The following is a 22,312-nucleotide window of genomic DNA, read 5'->3' on the forward strand; positions in this document are numbered from 1 at the left end:
AGGCCCTGCTCTCAGCCCTGCTCTTGGGCCCACTTTTATCACAAGTGAAGTTGGTGGGGACGAGGAGCAGGGCCTTCTCGGTGGTGGCCTCTCACCTGTGGAATTCGCTCCCCAGGGAAATTAGGTCATTGACATCCCTTGTCTCTTTCAGAAGGAAACTAAAAACATGGATGTGGGACCAGGCCTCTGGGTAATCTGGCAGACAGGCAAAGGACAATGATGATTAGATTGGATAGGATTATGACAATGCGGAATGAATTTACAGATTTTGAACTTGGTGAACATTGATCACTGGATTGGCTTTTATTAGTTGTTATTGTATAATTGGACTGTTTTAACTATTTATAACTGTTGCTGCTATGCATTTTATCTTACATCGAATTGTGCCTTTTGTAAGCCGTCCTGAAACCCCCTTCGGGAGTTGAGAAGGGCGGGGTAGAAATATTCAAAATAAATAAAAATAAATAACTTTTAAATCATGAGACCATACTGGCATATAGTATTAAATGAAAGTTGAGAGGAAGGAAGTGGAAGGAGTCATAGCATATATTCCATAACTGTAATGTCATTTCTTCATTATACAAACACATATGGTTTGGTCACTAGTGTAGCTTTACATTCATTTTAAGCACTGTTGATATGAAACTATGGAGAGAGACTTTTGGGGAAAAGTGCAAAATTTATTAACCACCTCTTTACTTCTCATAATTGATGTATAATTACATGCATTCATGTGTAATATACAGTTTGTGTCAGAATTATTGAAGGTATGCATGTATGTTTTTTCAATGAGTTTCAATATAATTAAGAATGGTGTTCATATGTATTCAGGATGGATTCTGTTATGTTCAATTGTGTATTGGAATTGTTGTTGTAAGAGACAGAGAGGCAGAGAGAAGAGACCTTGACAGAAGTTAGATAACGAGTTTCTCTGGCTAGGAAGAAATAGGGAGTATCCGGCTTACAGCCAGAGAGCCTGATAAGCAGATGTTCTGAAACTGTACTGAAGCTGTGCTTTGTAGTTCCTTAGAAGTAGACGTGTATTGAGATGTACTTAGTAAACTTTATGTTATTTTTGAAACTGGAAGACTGCAGTGTCCTGATTTGTGTTTGTGTGATCTAGTAACCTCATCTGCTGCACATAGCACCCCAAATTTCACTCTGACAGTTAGTCCCTAAGATGAATTATTTATGAAGAAATGTGATTGAAGATATGTTTACTATTAAAAGCTAACATGCACACAACTTTGGGGCTCTGTAGAGTGCCCATTGAAAACCTCTAAAGTTGTCCATTGGACAAGGATTATGAAGGTTTGATTCCTTTCTTGGCCATGGCTTGACTTTAGACAGGTCACATTTTCTCAGCCTCAAACCCTGCAACATAGTCATCTTAGGGTTGCCATAAATTGGAAATGACGTAAAGACACATAACAACGTCATCACAGTTGCTCTGACTTAACAGACTTTCAGCTCTATGTATTGCAGTTAGAATCAAAGAATCACAGAATCATAGAATTAGAAGAGAGATCATGGGCCATCCAGTCCAACCCCCTGCCTAGAAGCAGGAATATAGCATTCAAATTGATGGCCAAGAAGTCCTCAGCAACATCAAACAAGAGTGGAAAAAATAGATATGATGTGGTAAGAATGAGATAATTTTTTACTGTGCATGTTAGCTTTTAATAGTAAACATATCTTCCAGAGAATAAGGAATTTAATTGTTATTTGAAACTGATACATTTTACCTATCTCTCTTTCTTTTTTTAAAAAAAACCCTCAAAATGACATGGTAAGAGCATACACCAATCCTCTTATATTCTTCTATATGCTGAATTATCTATACCTTCTAATGAAATGTTTTATGAGTCACTTCATTCTAGTCATTCTTCTATTGCTGTGCCAACTACTTTTATGTCCCCCATGGTGTTTGGCCAAATAATGTAATGTTACCCTGTTGGTAACCTTAATTGCAAATGATATTGGAATTAACTACACTACAGCAATTATATTATCATTATATGCATCGGACTCCAAAGACCAAGGATATAATGATCTTGGAAATACAACACAGAATTGCAGAGACACATTCAGCAGTTTTAAGGCCATGTATACCTGTGATTTTAAAGTCTGCAGTGGGATGTTGTAGGTTTATTGAATAGTAACTCATCCTAAAATTCACTTTCATGAATTGTCATTCAACTGGTAAGAATTTTAATAAAGCCAGTACGTGTGTATCTATATGCTATATACATTCCGATTTTTTTTGTTTTTACAATTACATGGTCAATATAAGTTATTTCTCTTATCATCATTATCTTATAAATCCCACAAGCTTAGTTCCACATACACAGCAAAGGATACACACCTCTGTTTCATTATTTTTATGTGCTGATCTTCAGTTTAGTAAACCTCAAAGGCAGCTAACACTCTCAACAACAATGTCATTAAAAGAATGTGATAAAATTTCCATCATACTACTATGAACACAACAGATCTAATTTTTATCTCATTTGGCCTGGTTGCTACTTGAATGAAATGTTATTAGGGAACACTAGGGATCTCTGCATAGGGTTTGGGAAGAATTGTGAGGCTATGCAAAAACCTTTACGTCATGCTAAAATTATAAAAAGCAGTTGCCATTCGTTGACAGATACTTTAAAGGCAGGTTACTGATAGACGAAATGCCCTGTAGCAAGCATCCATATATAAATAGTGGCACTTTCAAGAAGTCCTCCAAAATTTTCTCATGATTACACCAGATTCTGTGAATAGAGAAGGTGTTTTTTTCTGCCTTGCTCAATGGGCTTCATCCAGCCTTTCCCAACTTGGTGTTCTCCAGATTCCAAATTCTATAATCTGACTCAGCCAGGCCATATACTGACAATTTTGGCCAGGATGATTGATATTATAGTCCAACATTTCAGAAAGGCATGGGACTAGGGGTGGTAGAGTACTTAATTGATCCAGAGCTAGATATGTGTATATATAATAAGTGAACATACTACCTCATCAGATGGGCAAAATTGCTCATCCTTGCTCCTCTCTACAGGTACAGAGTCCGCTGGATCACATCACATGATGTCGATCTACTTCCGGTGGGGCTCCATGCCTGAAGAGAGGTGCAAGCATCACAGGAGACAGTGCTGACAACATAGGAGGCTTCCCATGTTCCATACAAAACAATGGGGGCAAGCTGGGTGGTGACGCTTCCCCTCATAAGATAAGGTGAGTGGCAAACCAGGTGCAGGGCAATGGGATTCCCACACCCCACACCAGATTTGCCACAATCCATGGTGAATCCCCCCACTATTGCTTAGATCAGGGACTCCAATATGATGAGTTCCTTAATATAGGCGCAACAAACATAATTAATTGTGCCACTAGGTAAATTTCAGGGGTACTTTTCTCCTTCATTGTTAGAGACATTGGCATGAAACATGCTACAATTATAGAACACATTTACCACTGTAAGCCCATCAAGTTTCAGAACATTTCATTCATCCACAGATTTTGGGGTGCTGCACATCAGCCTGTTCAACTTGTGATTGTGTCTCATGTTCCTGATGGGAATAGGATGATGTTCATGTTGATGTTCATGATGGGAATGGGGATCACGATCCAGTTCCTGGGCCAGGATCTGTGGAATTTGGGAATGAGTGGTCGCCTGGGTCTGATTTGTGCTCAGGAGAGAGACCTGAGCTGATGCAAAAGGATTTTCAAGGTTGCATGTTTGGGAAAGGCCTTTCTCCACTGTCTCCCTAGCAGCTATCTGAGAATCAAGCTGAATTTGATTTACCAGGTGCAGGTGTTAATGATGAAGGAGAGACCTTGATCAGAAACAGAAGTTTTAGTAAACAGAGGCAATTTGGGCAGCAATTAAGGAGGTCAGCTCAGATCCAACAGAAGCAAGATGACAAACAAAAACTAAAAAAGAATGTGTTCCTTTCAGCTTTGGAAGCAGGGAAGGGTTTATAATGATTTGTGGAAGATAGTTGTTTTAGTTGAGGGATAATGCTAAGTTTATGTTTCCTCTGCTCTGAGGTTTGCCAAACTCATGTTTGCCTATGGGATTTGCTTCCCGTGTTGTGTATGGATTCAAGTTCCTAGATTCATGGACTTCTATTGATTCTTTGTACCTGTTTTCCTTTGTACCTGATGGACTAAACTGAATTTTGAACTTTTACTGTTGATTATTTTTTACTGCTTGGGCTACATATATTCTTCAATAAACTGCTTGCTGATTTTACTCAATTGGTGTGGTGTTTAAGCTTAGAAGTGATCCTGCTCTGGACTGTGACATTGGGGTATTTTCAATTTTTTTACAAACAACATTTTTTTTAAAAAGCACAAGAGTTATCTCCTTGAATTTTCTATACAATTATACAAGATAACAGGGAATCATTCCTTCCAAGTTTCAGAAATATTCATACATCTAATGATTTTTGGGAATTGTTCTAAGTTTTGAAAAAAAGTTTGTTTTTTTAAGAAAAAAGCCACAGCAGCTGTCACAGAACTTCAATTTAGGGATTTCCTCCCAGCCCAGCACTGGTTTACAGCATTCATACCTGCCTCAAACAGACACACTGGACAATCCACAGATAAATAAATCCCACTTGCCTTGTTTCCAACAAACCTCACAACCTCTGAGCATGCCCATCATAAATGTGGACAAAACGTCAGGAGAGAATGCTTCTGGAACATGGCCATACAGCCAAGAAAACTCACAGCAACGGCTATAATTCCTCTCACCATTAGGCATGGGAAGCAGCAGGAAGAAAGCAGAGTTCACTGAGAAAGAGATTTTGAAAGCACAGAATTTTGGGAAATGTAGTTTGGGAAGGTGAGGAATCCTATGCCAGACAATTCAAAATGCCCTGTTCTAAATTACATTTCCCAGAATTCTGCTCAGCATCAGAAAACCCAATTGGGATTTGTCCCTCTGAAGCAGCAGACAGCCAGAGTTCCTATAAATTGTGGAATCTGCAAAGAGGAGAACTGACTGAATCTCTGTGCTGGGAAGAAATCCCTAAATGGAAGTTCTATTGCTTCATATGAGAGACATTAAATGAAATAACTGTTGTGGCTTGTTAAAAACATTTTTGCTAAAACTTGACAAATTTCCCCAAAATCAATAGATGTATGAATATTTCTGAAACTTGGGGGGAATCCCGTGTTATCGTGTCATTGCACAGAAAATAGGAGACAGCTCTTGGAGTTTTAAAAAAATTATGTTTATAAAAAAAATTGAATATTCCCCAAAATCTATGGGTAAGTGAAACATTCTGAAGCTTGATGGACTAACAGTGGTAATCTACCATTGTAGCTAGTTTCACCCCAATAGCTGTAAAAATGAGGGAGAAAGGAGGCCCTGAAGTTTTCCCACTTATGCAATTACTATAATGAAAAAATAATAAAATTTCGCTACCTTCGGTATAGTAATGAAATTTTCACGATGCTTTATGAAAACTTTATAAATGAAATGCTGCACCTCCTAAATTTTGCAATGAGTTTTGAAACAGATTTTCATCAATTGCACAGCCTCAATATGTATACATAAAGAGTCTAAGTCTACAAATTTTAGTCAACCCCCCCCCCCCCTGAAAACTGGTTTGACACATCCATGAATCAATATGAATACACTATCTTGATTTTTTATCAAAAAAAGAATCATACCCTTCTTTGAATAGAGTGGCAGAAGGCAAGACCTAGCACAACTTTAAAAAGCATCAATTGCTCACTACTCTCTCCACTCAGTCACAAAGTGGGACAAAGAGAGGTCACAAGGCCTTCAGAAAACACAAAGCCTTCCCAAACAAAAAGAAGTACATATGTACACAGTTTGCCTATGAGAATAATTAATTTCAGTCTCAGAATTGGTGTGGGGGGAATCCTTGGGATAAAAGTTGGGCTGTTTTAAGGGCAAGCTTCGCAACACCTGTGCGGGGCTGTTGTTCCCTTCACAATAGAAAATGGCAGACTCAAGACACAGCCTCCCTGCAGTGTTAATCTACAGTTGCATTACCAAAGGATTTAGCAATAATATTTTCCTTCTTTGCTTATCACCAAATTAAAATTACTTTGGCCACCTAATGTGTTTACAGAAGCAAGGGAGGGAGGGAGGATAGTACTACTGCTTTGTAACACAATTGCTTTTTTTCTCACGACAGGCTGCTGAATAATTACAAGTTAAATACCCAGGACATTTTGAAAAGATGATGGCAGGGAAAGTTCTGGATATAATGTACTATATAATGTAACAAATCATATGAAGAAAAGATCAATTTCCACTGCAGCTGTAAGTATACATGCACAGTATGAAAACACATAGCAGCATATCTGGAATTCAATAAGAGAGCTGTTAAGAGTTTGGGACTTAAACTTTCCTTAGACATGCCCTCTGATATTGGATTTAGAAAAGCAATTATCAGGACACCAAAGCATCTAGGAGTTGCAAGAGTTAGATCATTACAAATTTCAAATTAAACAATTTCATCATTTTCTCCTTTGTATTACCTTGTAGGAGGCAAGTATAGGTAGTGGTTTGAGCATAGGACTATAACTCTGGAAACCAGGATTCAAATCCCCAGTCAGTCATGGAAAGCAACAGGGGGGCCCTGTACAAGTCACACTCTCAGTCTCAGACAAAGCCAAAGACATCTGCCCTCTCACCAAAACTTGCCAAGAAAATGGTGTGATAGATTCATTTTAGGATTACCAAAAGTCCAAGTTGACTTGAAGACACCCAACAGCACAATTAGCACTAAGAGAAAAGCACTATTTCAATTCTTCTGTTTCCCAAAACAATTTGAAAATGTTGGTGTGTCTCAGATAAACATCCAACAATATCAATTTTCTTCTATAGATCAAGACAAATTAACTCATATTTAATAACTTTTGTTCTCCAGAACTTGCATCATTGTTAAAACCAATGTCACATATGAAAATATTGTATCTGTTACAATTCACTGTGAAGGGCTTAGTTTTCTGGTAATTCTTAGGTAAATTTTTTTAGATGATACCAACACTATATTATGAAAATCAGACATCCTGAAATAGCACCCTGTTTGATAATCTGACCTTGGTCTCTGTCATCAGAAAAAACATTAATGACAGGACCAACTTTTCATCATTAGTAGCTCTCCAAATAAAAATTGTTTGTGTTTGAACCAAGAAAGGTTTTCACAGCTTTCTGCGCATCTTGAATTGTTTACGAAATTATAAGTCACCAATTCTGCTCATAATCTGTTGACACCAAATGAAACGTGTTGTTACCAATTATCTATGGACAGTTTTTATGCAGAACTCTGAATAATCTGCAAATATCACAAATTTGCATGCATGTGTATGTGTTTTCTTTTATTTATATTTCCTTGCCTTGGCCATTTTATTAATACGCAGCCAAGTTTTGGTAAGTCGGGTCATACTCCTAAAGCTCCCGTGGCCAGCTATCCAAGGATTGTGGGGGTTGTCTAAAAAAGAACTTTTCCAATCTTTGCATTCAGCTGAAGCCATGAAATTCCTAACTGAATCCCTAACTGAATCCCACCTGGCCCATTTGGGGGCTCTCCAATTCTTCTATAGTGTTTCTTTGGGTAAATCCCTCGAGGGTGTGTTGTAGGGCTTAAGTCTCCAGTCTGGGAAGAGGCTTCTAAAGAAACAGCTGATAAATTGCATAACAGCTGTCAGTAAACTGAGAAAGTATTTGAACTGGCAAAAAAAAAATAGTTTGGGGGGGGGGGGCAACAACCATACTTGAAGGGATTCCAAGCCCAGTTCAAAATGCTGGCCTAGCAATGGCAAGGATGTTGTTATGGGGGGTGGGGAGTACATTCAATAAACTTTCAACAAACAAGAACATTTAAAAGACAGTTTAGGCATCCAAGCAATAGGGGTAGACAAATGTATCAAGTGAATGGGAATATAGAAAATATAAGAATCCTAGGTGATTTCTCACCCCCTGCAATGCTAGAAATTTGATAAGTGTTGGGGAACGTATTGTTGAAGGCTTTCATGGCTGGAATCACTGGGTTGTTGTAGGTTTTTTGGACTATATGGCCATACTCTAGAAGCATTCCCTCCTGACAACCTTTGAGGGTGCTTGCCATAGATGCAGGCAAAACATCAGGAGAGAATGCTTCTAGAAACATGGCCATATAGCCTGAAAAACTTACAACAACCCAACTGTTGGGGAACTTCATGAGAAAAAAAACCCTAGGATTCTTACTGATGTGGTTTTGTCATAATTCCCTTCCCCTATACATATACTTGTGTCTCTGAGTGAAGGAGATAAGGCCAAGCTGGCAGAGTTGGGTAGGGTCTTCCCATAGTCCAGACCCAGAAGTCCCATATTCTCTGCAGACTACAGTTTCTAACCCCTGTTCCACAATGCTGGGCATCTGAGATGGCTTATTTTGATGGAGCATGATGACATAGGATTACGCTTCTGAGAACCAGAAGTCATTTTTGTGAGGTTATGACCCAGTTCCAATATAGCTATGAAGTTATGGAAGTATTTGTAAGTCACAGAGTAACTTGTTGAAAAAGGTTGGGTTATCTTTCCCATATGAGTTTGCTTGTGAAGTGACAGCATCATGGTGGAATGAAACAAATAAAAGTGACATAAATTGGTATCTAAACAAGACATTTAAAGATACTCAGCCTAGGGGAAGAGAGTTACTGTTTAAGATCTGCTTCAGGCAGAAAAATGTCTTGGTGGGTGACACCGCTGCCAAGAATATTTTCCAAAAATAGTCCTTGTTCCATATGCATGGAAGTGTCACTAAAGGGTCTGAATGTTCATCAGTAATTTGTATGTAATTTGTATGTAAGTGTACAATAATGTCCATCAGTAAGGAGGGGAAAGAATTACTCTGTTGTTGTTGTTCATTCGTTCAGTCGTCTCCGACTCTTCGTGACCTCATGGACCAGCCTACGCCAGAGCTCCCTGTCGGCCGTTACCACCCCCAGCTCCCTCAAGGTCAGTCCAGTCACTTCAAGGATGCCATCCATCCATCTTGCCCTTGGTCGGCCCCTCTTCCTTTTGCCTTCCACTTTCCCCAGCATAATTGTCTTCTCTAGGCTTTCCTGTCTCCTCATGATGTGGCCAAAGTACTTCAACTTTGTCTCTAGTATCTTTCCCTCCAGTGAGCAGTCGGGCTTTATTTCCTGGAGGATGGACTGGTTGGATCTTCTCGCAGTCCAAGGCACTCTCAGCACTTTCCTCCAACACCACAGCTCAAAAGCATCGATCTTCCTTCGCTCAGCCTTCCCTAAGGTCCAGCTCTCACATCCGTAGGTGACTACAGGGAATACCATGGCTTTGACTAGGCGGATCTTTGTTGCCAGTCTGATGTCTCTACTCTTGACTATTTTATCGAGACTGGACATTGCTCTCCTCCCAAGAAGTAAGCGTCTTCTGATTTCCTGGCTACAGTCTGCATCTGCAGTAATCTTTGCACCTAGAAATACAAAGTCTGTCACGGCCTCCACGGTTTCTCCCTCTATTTTCCAGTTGTCAATCATTCTTGTTGCCATAATCTTGGTTTTTTTGACGTTTAGCTGCAACCCGGCTTTTGCGCTTTCTTCTTTCACCTTGATTAGAAGGCTCCTCAGCTCCTCCTCGCTTTCGGCCATCAGAGTGGTGTCATCTGCATATCTGAGGTTGTTAATGTTTCTTCCAGCAATTTTCACCCCAGCTTTGCATTCATCCAGCCCTGCACATCGCATGATGTGTTCTGCATACAAGTTAAAAAGGTTGGGTGAGAGTATGCAGCCTTGCCGGACGCCTTTCCCAATCTTGAACCAGTCTGTTGTTCCGTGGTCAGTTCTGACTGTTGCTACTTGGTCCTTGTACAGATTCCTCAGGAGAGAGACAAGGTGGCTTGGTATGCCCATCCCACCAAGAACTTGCCACAATTTATTATGATCCACACAGTCAAAGGCTTTAGAATAGTCAATGAAGCAGAAGTAGATGTTTTTCTGAAACTCCCTGCCTTTCTCCATTATCCAGCGGATATTGGCAATCTGGTCTCTCGTTCCTCTACCTTTTCTAAACCCAGCTTGAGCATCTGGCAACTCTCGCTCCATGTATTGCTGGAGTCTTCCTTGCAGGATCTTGAGCATTACCTTACTGGCATGAGAAATAAGGGCCACTGTACGGAAGTTGGAGCAGTCTTTCGCATTTCCCTTTTTTGGTATGGGGATATAAGTTGATTTTTTCCAGTCTGATGGCCATTCTTGTGTTTTCCATATTTGCTGGCAAATGGCATGCATCACCTTGACAGCATCATCTTTTAAGATTTTAAACAGTTCAGCTGGGATCCCGTCGTCTCCTGCTGCCTTGTTGTTAGCAATGCTTTTTAAGGCCCATTCAACCTCACTCCTCAGGATGTCTGGTTCTAATTCATTCACCACACCGTCAAAACTATCCTCAATATTATTATCCTTCCTATACAGATCTTCTGTATAGTCTCGCCACCTTCTCTTGATCTCTTCAGCTTCTGTTAGGTCCCTGCCATCTTTGTTTTTTATCATACCAATTTTTGCCTGAAATTTACCTCCAATGTTTCTAATTTTCTGGAAGAGGTCTCTTGTCCTTCCTATTCTGTTGTCTTCTTCCACTTCCATGCATTGCTTATTTAAAAATAGTTCCTTATCTCTTCTGGCTAACCTCTGGAATTGCGCATTTAACTGGGCATATCTCCCCTTATCCCTGTTTCCTTTTGCTTTCCTCCTTTCTTGGGCTACTTCCAGTGTCTCAGCAGACAACCATTTTGCCTTCTTGGTTTTCTTTTTCTTTGGAACGTACTTTGTTGCCGCCTCCTGAACAATGTCGCGGACTTCTGTCCATAGTTCTTCTGGGACTCTGTTTACTAAATCTAGAATTACTCTATAATTCTGAAATGATGGTTTGTACTGGCTATGACTAACAGGGCAGGATGGAGATCTCAATGAAAAGGTCAACTTTTCAAAGGGTGTGAGACGACAATGAAAAAGGCAAAGTAAATTATGATAATTGTTAGAAAATGGATTGGAAAGAAAACACATTCTTTAAAGCTATGGCTGTCAAGATATTGCTTTTATGCTAGTTTTTTAGTTTTTTCATTGGTGTTTTTAATTTATGTTCAGTCATGGATAGACCACTCAGATGCATCTTTAAGATGGGGAGTGCTAAATTCATCAGTACGTTATTAATATTTAAAATATTTGGAAGAACAATGCTTGTGTAACTGGGGAATATCTAGTGGAGTCTTGTGAGACCAAGATAGATCTCAGAGTTGCATCATTATTGCAGAAAAAAATTGGGGGCATAGTACAACTCTAAGATCTGACTTATTCTCGCAAGACTCCACTAGATATTTCCCAGTTACACACTTACTGTCCAGACTTCTCCTATTTATTGTGCATGGTGTGTGTGTGTTTGAGTGCCAAACTTTGTTTTGGACTGCAGGGGCATGCACAAACTGAAACAGGTGTGGGGAATCTTGCAGAGTAAAGAAATGATAAATCAACAATCAATTGTCTGCAAAATTCCACAATTACTTGATTTTTTAAAAAAGGAAATGAATGAGTGGGAACTTACGACTTTGCAGCTAGAGGTCCTGTCTGGCTACTCACCAGAAGGGGAATGGAAAAGCAACTTTAGAATAGGGAAAGGGAATGACTAGTCCCAAAAGTTAACTGTGTGTCCAGTAATCTTCTCTGAATCTACAATTTGGTGCTGGATCTGGGCATTGTATGTTTTTACCCTGTTTCCTCTTCCCTTCTGCTCCCATATTGTGCTTCAGTCGTTATATTTATATTTTCAATGTACCAAACATACCAATTTTGTATGAAAATGCGACTATTTTCTGTGCTGGTCAATGACCGAAATAAATGATTTGATTTGATTTGATTTGAATAGGGAAGCGAAGCAGTGGAAAGTGTAACAACAATATGTGCATATCCCATATTCACTGCACCAACACTTTTGACTTATTTATTTATTTATTAACCATATATTTATATACTGCCTTTCTCAGCCCGAGGACGATTCAGGACAGTTTACAAAAGGAACAAATCAATGCCTGCAATAACATAAAAACCATTAAAACGTTTAGCATTAATAACATTTGATAAAATAAAATAAAACCAATAAAAGTATAAGTCCTCAGCATCTCATTACTAAAATCATTACCCAATCACATTGTCCAGTTGTTACAAGATCAGAGTTTGTCTGCTACACTGCATTTGGGAAATCTTGTTCAAAAAGCCAGGTTTTAACTCTTTTTGTTTCAAATGTTAAGAGGGTGGGGGCTGATCTGATATCCCTAAGGAGGGTGTTCCATAGCTGAGGGCCACCACTGAGAAGGCCCTGTCCCTCATTCCCATCAACTGCGTCTGTCTGAGACCCTTATTACACCAGCTCAACACAGTTAGAAAGCACTTTCTGCATCCTTAGACAAAAGTCCCCTGCCTATTGAAAAGAGCAGCCCAATAATCTCTTGAAAACTGGTTTAAATGGAGTTTAGGATGACCCTATGTGATGGGAAGCATTTCCATTTATAGTGAGGGGGTTAGTCAGGCTTTAAATGTAGAAGGAGCTTTTAAAGTGAGAGGAAAGCTGAACTTTTATTCTCCTTTCTGAGTTTTAAATGCTTTTAAGTTGTTTTTAATGAGTACCACTCTTAATGGAATAGCTTTTTTGTTCTTCTAATGATTATTTTAACTAGATTTCATTTTAATCTATGCCACTAGTCACCTTGGGAGAAAGGTAGGATACTGTAGAAACAAAACAAATAAATAAATATGCTTTTCAAAGCACATAGTAGTTTATGTGTATTGTCAAAGGCTTTCATGGCTGGAATCACTGGGTTGTTGTAGGTTTTTTCGGGCTATATGGCCATGTTCTAGAGGCATTTCTCCTGATGTTTTGCCTGCATCTATGGCAAGCATCCTCATTACCCTCACTACCTCTGAGGATGCTTGCCATAGATGCAGGCAAAACATCAGGAGAAATGCCTCTAGAACATGGCCATATAGCCCAAAAAAACCTACAACAATTCAGTTTATGTGTATGTCTGCACACATTTTTCTTAAAGCATGCATATTGTTTTTAAATGTGCTCTTCTTAGGTATACATTTTAAACATATTTGCCACATTGACCAAAGTATGCTTATGTGCATTTTTCAAAGATAACACCATTCTACCTGTGTACTTGTGTTTGCACATTATTTGAAAAGCAATATTAAAGAAAAACAAAGAAACCGATGCTTACATTTCTGTCTGATAATGTCTATGTCTATTTCCAATCAACACATCGCAACCTGCTGATTTTCATAGGGTTTTCTTATTCAATGAATTTTCAAAGGTGATTTTACCAGCTCCTTCCTCTGAAAGATAGCCTAGAGCCCTTGGTATTTGTTGGTGGTCTTCCATCTAAGCATCAGAAAGGGCTGATCCCACATAACTTCCATGAAAAGGCAGGATCTGGTACCTTTAGGGCATTGAGGCCCCAGCCAATTATATTAAGAGAACTCAATTTTGAAAGGGATGTGTGTGTATAGCACTTTGCAATCCAGGGAGCAGTCTGCCATATCAGATGACTCAGCTGTCACAACTAGACTGGGAATCTGACCCACTGTAAGACCTAAATTAATCTGCAGTTTAAATTTAGAATTGTATTAAAGACACACAAGAAAATTGCAGCTACCCATTTGTCTAAAACATATCTAGGCTAAGAATTTCTAAAATTGCTTGAAGAATGAGAGATGACAAGACTGAAGGTCTATCCTGTTGATATTTACAATGTGGTTTGAGAGTAAAGGTTCAAGCATTAACGTAGTTCTCTGTGGATTCTAGCCAATTGAATGCATATTTAATTCAGAGTTAATCTAAATCGACTGTGCTGCAAGTTTACAAACTCAATCTATTTAAGTTTTCTAAGGCCCCCATCTACACCGACATGACTGAAAACTATGACGGCCACAAAAACGCACATTGCCAATGCATGCTGCAGTGTGCATTTAAGGGCACATAATGCATTTTTTAAAGGAAAGTCCAAATTCCATTAGATAATACACTGCAGCAGATAACAGGGTATCAAGATCCAGAGTAAAATTGTTTCTGCAAAATGTGGAACACATTGTATTTATTTATTTATTTATTTATTTATTTCAACGTTTTCTATACCGAGCTTCTCACCTCTTAGAGGGACTCAGCCCGGTTTACAACCATAAAAACATACAATCAGTAAAATATCATAGTTCATAATTACAATAACACATTTAAAATAACAACTATATTTAAAACTAGGGTGGTCAGTCGTCATATTAAAAACAAGTATACCTCATCTTCCATCCACAATCCTAGGGTGCTGTCTCATTCATCGAAAGCCTGTCTCCACAACCACGTCTTCACCCGTTTCCTGAATGTCAAGATAGACGGGGCGGTTCTGACCTCCAGTGGGAGAGAGTTCCAGAGTCGCGGGGCCACCACCGAGAAGGCCCTGTCCCTTGTCCCCACCAGGCGCGCTTCTGAGGCCGGTGGGACCGAGAGCAGGGCCTTTCCAGACGATCTTAGTAATCTTGATGGTACGTAGGGGAGAATACCACCCCTGCTGAAGTACATTATAGACTCTGGAATGGGGGCTGCTAAAAATGTTCCCAGAGCATGGTTAGGTAGCAGGACCTCCTAACTGGACACCTAGGAAACGTATTTGTTTATTGCACTTCTACCTGTCACTATCTTTGTTTCCCACCCCTAATCTTCCAGAGTCCTGATGTGCATCTCTCCCAGAAATGAGGGGTAGCGGCACAGTAGTTTGGGAACAGATTCCTTCACCTACCTGCCCTCAATTGGTTCCTTTCAAATCGGTCCCAAGCTATGTCATAATATCAGTGTAGCTGTGCCCTTAATGTCTTTTAGCCATTCAAGTCCTATTTGGAGAACACCCACACAACCCCCCCCCCACCTTTCTCCACATTTTTCTAAATGTTTCTGTTGAGTAAGTAACTTATCCTTCTTCTGTTTTGTATCTGAATTTCCCTTGATGAAAGGCAGTAATTTTGATCAGACAATTATGCAGTGCAATAACAGATTTGTAATATGTGCAATGATTATGGAACCGCTCTGGAATATGATTACAGATGGTGTGATTGACTATAATGTTTTTAGATGCTCAATATGTACTTTTAATTTAATTCGATTTGAATTTTCAATGGTATTGGAATTTGTATGTGTTTTAAGGCATTTGATAATTGACTATTTGTAAGCTGCCTTGAATCCCCTTCAGCAGGCCCGTAGCCAGGATTTTGATTTGGGGGGGGGGGCTGAGTCTGAGTGAAAGGGGGTCTACCCTAGCAAACCTTTTGTATTGTTACCCCAATATCCCCATGCATATGGGATATATTGAGTATGGTGATCAGATCATGATATGAATAAACATAACAGGTTAAATAATGCACCAATAAGGCCTTCTCGTGGACCACCATGAGAATTTACTCTATTTATACCCCGGCTACATGCCTGCCCTTCAGGGTAGGGGAAGGCGGGGTATAAATAGAGTAAATTAAATAAATAAATAAATTTGGATAAAAGAGGATATCCCGGGTTCTATCCAGATCCACTACTCAGTAAAGTAAACATTTTGAAATCAGTAAAGTAAACATTTTAAATTTGAGTTAGTCATGACAAACTACTGTATGGGCATATCAGTCTGTTTCCTTTCACTTTCATATGCACTGAGCAATAGATCTATCCACTTTCCACATCTATATATTCTCTACCAAGAAGAGGTAGGGGTTTTTTTTAGAAGTTGGAAATTCAGGAAAATGTAATAAAAGAAGAAATCCTTTCCATGGTCTGCCTTGCTCTTATGACCACTTCTCACAAGAATGCTCGTAACAACATAATCAATGAAGACGACATCGATGAACTCTCATTGATAGAACTCACCTAATATCAATTTTGACAATATTGTTTTTTGGTGGAAACTAGGAACAGGTGTGAAACCTCAATCCCAGAACCTTTCCTTGGTGCTCTCCTCGAAAATGATATGAGACCCGGAGTCCTTGCTGATTTAGAATGGGGCTGATCCTAAATCAGATTCACTAGACAATTCATTTCTAAAAGTTCAAATTAATCTGTATTAGGAAACCGCAACACAAGCATCCTCTGCTCAATTCTAATGACTTGTTAGTGAATTGTTCCAAAAATATAACATTAAAGATTGCCACATTTGCAGTCGCAGCCCAAAAATTCTGAGATAATTAGTAAAGTCTACAGTGAAGGCTAGAAATGGAAATGGAAATTGTGTGGGATGATACAAATCAGACATTGTTATTGTTATCATGTCACTGCTATTGTAATTTTAAAGAGCCAGTATATAGAATAGGTTTTAATGTTTGTATTGAGAAGTGCTTATTGTACTTTTTGTGTGTGCATGGGCAATACACCTAACCAGCCGCCCCAAGAAAACGCTCACACTAAGGTTTTGAGTTAAACAATGGCCACAACTCAATTTATTGATAACAGGAACAAGGGTTGGCAGCCATGCATGGGTCCTGGATCAGGATCGGGCAGCCCGCTGCTATCCAATACCGTTTAACCTCCAGGGTGCCCCCGGCACAATACCGAGCCCAAGTAAACTTGGCACCCCTGCGCCACCAGACATTCCCCCCCTCCCTTAGGGGGGGGATACCAAGCCAGATCCAGGGTCCATGCCCAACACCAACAAGGAGTTGCGACAAAAGCACAAAAAAAGTCAACAATCATAAGTTAACCATGACAACCTAACAAAACACGCTAACCGGAAAACAATACACAATAAACATGCAGGGTGGGTGGGATGGATCAGCTGTAACAGGCACAGTGCTTGTCGGAAAGCTTGGGACAGCCATAAATAGGCTGCCCAAGAGGAGGGAGAGGCCAGCCCCGGCCTCCCGAGTGGCAGGGCATGCCAAGTTAGCCATTGGCCCTCCAGCCGGATGGCGGGAAACTTTCCCGCCATCCCAGGGGGCTTCTGGGAGGAAGAAGCCCCCTTGAGGCCATAATGGCGGTGGAGGACGCCCCACACCTCAATGTTTCTAGCCCGGTGAGTCGGGCCATGCCTTTAAAGGTTGTATATTATTTGATGTCATGGCCTATGGCTGGTACAATAAACAATTCATTCATCATTGCATAATAAAGTGACAAGACATCAAATGATAGTATGATACATTAGTATGGGATGCAGCAAGCAGCCCTGACCAACCAATACCACACTTAAAAATGAAACCAACTTAGCATGGATAAGATTGAAGTAAAAGAAACATTTTCTAGTGAAGAGTATAATGCACCTCACACAATCAAGCTATTTAAACAAATCTAAAAAGAACACATCACATCGTTATGCTGCCAATCTTTTCCTTTCAATGTTTGTCTTAATGAAATGTCCTCCATTAGAGATAGACTGATCCAACAACAACACTTTCAGACTTGTTCGGTCTGCAATTATTTTTATCCCATTCAAGAAGAACTGGCAAAGTTGGTGGATTTTACTTTAAAATATCAGACTGAATGGAATGCATACCCCCATCCACATCTTGAACCTGGCTATCCTGCTGTGTGGAGTCTTTCAGAAAAGAAAAAAAAGATTTGGCAATTTTGATTCAGTTTTCTGAAAAAATGCACAGAGTTTCAAACCAGATGCAAAGACTTCCACCTAGATTGACCAACCTGTCTCTTCTGTTTCCCCTCACATTCACTGTTTTAAAATCTGATGGTATTTCTGACCCATTTATAAAGTCATTTGGGCATATTAGTATTCCTTTTTACATTGAAATTCTCAACCTTCCTCCAACATTTTTCCTTTTACTAGCACAAGTTGCTTTCAAGAGTCCCTCTTATAAACTGGAGACGTTTAAAGGCACTAAGAGATTTCAAGCTAATTACTCCTGAAAAGACAGATGCTTTCAATCCTAAAGAATAACAGCTCATTTTCCCTATGGTTCACTCAGTAGGTTTGGTTTTTAAAAAGCTGCATATTTTATCCTGTGACTTTTTAATATGTGATCATCACACAATCATGATTAGGCTTATAAAAATTGCATTAAAAACCGAGACAACTCAATTTACGTACAACTATACCAGAGAGCACAATGGACACTACAGAAGTTGCATATGCACCCACTGAAGACCTTCAGAGAATAAACTGAATCCAGTTTCTACTTTCTGCCCAAATAATGAGCCAAATTAATGTAATTGGAACAGCAACATTGCTATCTATTTTCCTATTCCATTTTCAGAAATTAGTTCAATATAACATCAGCCTCAATTCTCCATTAATAATTGTTTCCTTACCTTTTGACAAAAGCAGCTTTAGCCCTACTAGGAAATATTGTCACCTCCCAATGCTTTAAAGAGTTCTTATTTCCTTTCTCCCGCTGAATGCCTTCAAGCAAGCACCATGAATGGTGTGTGTTCCTTCAGAAGTTGAGACAGAAACACAAAGAGTGAGACTCAACAGCCAAGTTGCAAAGGCCTCACTTTCTCAAATAGTGTGTCTTGTGCTAAAGTAGCAATATTAGCCCATAGAGGTTCCAGACACTGTGTTGATCTAGCACCTGTTGTCGGCTGTAAACTTTTGACAATCAGCTGTTCAGCTAATATTAACCAATGAAATGTCCACATAAAAAATGGGAAGTCAGTATCAAATAGCTCCACACAGCAAAACAGATTACACGCCTTGCTGAGTATTATTTTTTTCAGAAGTTTCATCCTTTTGATCCTCATCTACATGTAATTGAAATTTTGTTGTTGAAATACAAATGCCCTGTATCAGTGATAGCTGAATTCTGCTCAGTGAAATGTGAAATTCATCCAGTAATTTGCAAGTATATGTTTGGGTTCTCCTCACAACCACCACTACTACTACTTTTTTCCAGATCAATTGGACCTCCAAATTTTGCCTTTGTTGTCATGTTGTTCAATCATGAACCTTAATCAAATGGCTAAATGTTGAGTCAACACTCAAGTGAACCCCACTCATGTAATGAATCCAATCTAGTTGGGACTAACAATTGAAGGTAGGCTAGCACAGTTCAAATGCGAATACATAGAGATTCTTTGGGATTGGGTTTTCATAGGAATAGAATTGCGTAGGCCTTTGCATACACAACTCCTCCTGATCACTTGGAGAAAGGGCAAATTGTCAGTTTCTTCACACACACCAGTTCTTCACCATGTCAACCCATGCTTTGGTCCCACTAATTTGAAAATATGGAGGTGACATTCCTGTGCTAATTTTACTGTGAGGAAGCCCCAATGAGCTCAATGAGAACTATTGATATGTTTTCCCAGTAATGTCTACTTTTTCAGAGTAGGCATTTCTGTCCTGGGTTTTTTTGCTTAATGTCCATGTTTTCTCAAAGGTCACATAACACTCTGGACCAGAAGTGAGCAGCTTTTGTAAGTCTAATGATTGTGGGAGAATATAGACAATATGCCATCATTGTGAGTGATAAGATTGTAGCTTGTTAATTTCATATTATCATTCTGTGCTGATGGGACTCATGGGAAGAGATGACAGTTATGGTGGATGCTATGGAGTAGAGGTGGATTTCTCATTTCTCCTCCTTTCCCCTCCATATCTCATATCTCCATCCTTTCTCAAAGCTTTCCTTTCATGTCAATTGTTCTTCCTTTTGGTGCCCTTGACAGTTTCCTGTCTCATAGGGTGGTTATAGAAACTTTCCATGATGGAATACAGCCCTATGACACACACAGGCCCTGATTGATATACAGTACAATCCTCACATCCGTGGATGGACAGACACACACATACACATGCACACACACACACAGATATCTTTCAATCAATTAATCAATCAATTTATTAACATGCCAACCAATGGTCATATGCATCACATGGCTATCTGAACCATAAAACTTACTGGGGTGGGAAGGTGTTATTTGTTTGAAGTATGGCTAAGTGAAACTATGAATATTGAATCCTAGGGTAGGGGAGTCATAATATGTATTGATCCAAAGCTTGGAATAGTCTGTCTGCCCTTCCTTCTGTTATCCACCCTTCCACCCATCCTTCTTTTCTTCCAACTATAACTACAATCTGCCAGGTAAAACAGCCAGTAACATGTGACAGCTATATTTCTCTTGGGAGGAAGTCTCACAGAAAAAATCATAACCACAGATAAGTCTGTCTCTAAAAAGCTCTTTAAAAAGTTATTCTTTGAACTATAATACTCACTGCCTGTGGGAGCTGTAGCCCAAATATAACTATTGCAAATTATTGATAGTTGTTGGTGGTTTCCATCTCAGTGAGGTAGTGAATTTGCATTAGGTTTTAAAGGAACTCCCCAAGGTGCTGAGGTAACTAACCATAATCACTGTCTTATCACCTTGAAAGCTATGAGCTGCTACAGCTCTGCAATGAACCTATTCAAATAAATATGAACATCATTTAAAATTGATTCACACCACTTAACCATAGTGCTACTATTCCACTTTAAATGCCATGCCATGATTCCATCCTATGGAATCCTAGAATTAGCAGTTTAGGGATAAGCATTTAGAATTTTTGGCCAGAGAGCTCTAGTTCCTTGCCAAACCCCATGATTTCATAGGATACAGCCATGGCAATTAGAGTGAAATAATAATATTCTCATTCTATAGTGTGCATGGGCTTAGGTTAACCAAAAGAGTCAACACAAGATTAAACTAAACAATTTTCTGCAGTCAAGTAATGAAGTCAGTGCTGTTTGTTAAAGAGAACATCTTTCCAAATGCCAATTAAGTACTTATGAGCTGGAGAGCAAAGTTTGAGTAGGATGTCTAGATGCAGCTTTTGTCCTTCCACATTTCATAAAATAAACTGATATGACATCAGCAGCTCATTTTGTGACAGGGAGAGCTGGTAAATATGAGTCAACTTTTTAAAGTCAAGAAATCTAATCATTTATCAACTGCTAACATCCTGTGTTCATTCACCTGAAGTTCCATATATCATAAACTTGGCTCTAGAAGTTGTCAGTTGAGCAGTCTGGACCTATTTATGAACAGTGCAAGAAACTTTAGTATTTGAAATTGGAAGAGCCTTATTGAGCTGCCATTATACATTCTTTGAAGCTCAGGGCTCAAATTCACCTTGTGAGGGTTGAAGTTCCCAGAAACTTCTAGCTTCAGTGGCTTATAGCGTACTTCCAAAACTCACAGTGCAGCAGTTTGAACCTATATATCTTCTGGCTGAAGGCTCTCAAGGCATTGCAGACATTTTCAACTTTTCTTCATGTTGGAAATAGTGTTCCATGCATCTATAGCAGTGTAACCAGTTACACAACTTTCCTTACCAAATTTGCATTACTGATTCAGCATTGCTGATTTCCTAGGGGAACATAATGAATTAAAATAATAGTAATATATATTTTATATATTATGAAATAATTGTTGGGAATGGTACTCCTTAACTCCTCATACAAAACAGGGTATGAATCTATCTCAAGAGGCCATGACACAACTGGAATCTGAAGACCCAACTCTCCAAAAATCTGGATGGAAAATTTGGCTCTCCAAAAAAAGAAGCAATTGCTTCAGATGGTGGGAATGATGGCAGTCCTCCCAATAGTTCCTTCTTAACACCCCCCCCCCCTTCTTATGCAAATTTTTGGACTCACCTCCAAGAATCCTCCAGTTAGGATTACCCTGTTGCAGTCAGTGACATATTTCTAGTCTGAGTGATTTTGGGAATTTTCACTCAAAAAGCAACGGTTCACTTTCTGTTCCCATCCTTTGGAGCTGGTCCCTGAGTAGCTAAAATGCTTAGTTAGGGATTGGGAGGATGCATGCAGTGCCTGGAATCAGCAAAGATATCCTATCTTGTTCAGGTCCTATTTTGTCTTATGAAACATCTCAGCTTAACATTTGTAAACTGAGCCATGCCTATTTATTTGCGTACATGGAGAGTGAACTGTAAGAAATCACAATTTGTAGCACTGTAGCATATCATTTCCAATCATTTGATTCATCTATGAAGGCATCACATTTCAGTTTCCTGGCTTTCTGAGACTTGAGCCAATATGAAAGAGTGTTTGCTCTGGCCTTAAACTGGTTGCATCATGTAGATACAAGAGAGAAAAACAGAGAGAGGAATTCATCCTTGTCTGCCAGATTAGATTCTGAATCCAGCAGAAAGAATCTATCAACAGGACGACCATGCTGACATCTTATCTGGCCTTCTTCCCAGGAGTGTAAAATCATAGACAACTTATGTCCTAAGCAAGCATCCGCTGTCAAAAGTACAAATCTGTTTCCTGAATTTGCTTGGCTCCTTAAAAGACT

The 22,312-nt window shown here is 39.3% G+C and overlaps 1 protein-coding gene across 1 annotated transcript in view; it reads right to left on the bottom strand.

Moving 5' to 3' along the window:
* ARPP21 (cAMP regulated phosphoprotein 21) overlaps positions 1 to 18,550 on the bottom strand; it is a 273,304-nt gene extending 254,754 nt beyond the window's left edge. The window contains exon 1 of the mRNA XM_060781679.2: positions 18,320 to 18,550. The gene's annotated coding sequence lies outside the window, so the exon portion shown is untranslated. The remainder of the gene's footprint in view (positions 1 to 18,319) is intronic.
* Positions 18,551 to 22,312: the final 3,762 nt, after the last annotated feature.

Source organism: Anolis sagrei, chromosome 6, assembly GCF_037176765.1.
Source record: "Anolis sagrei isolate rAnoSag1 chromosome 6, rAnoSag1.mat, whole genome shotgun sequence".
NCBI lineage: Eukaryota > Metazoa > Chordata > Lepidosauria > Squamata > Dactyloidae > Anolis > Anolis sagrei.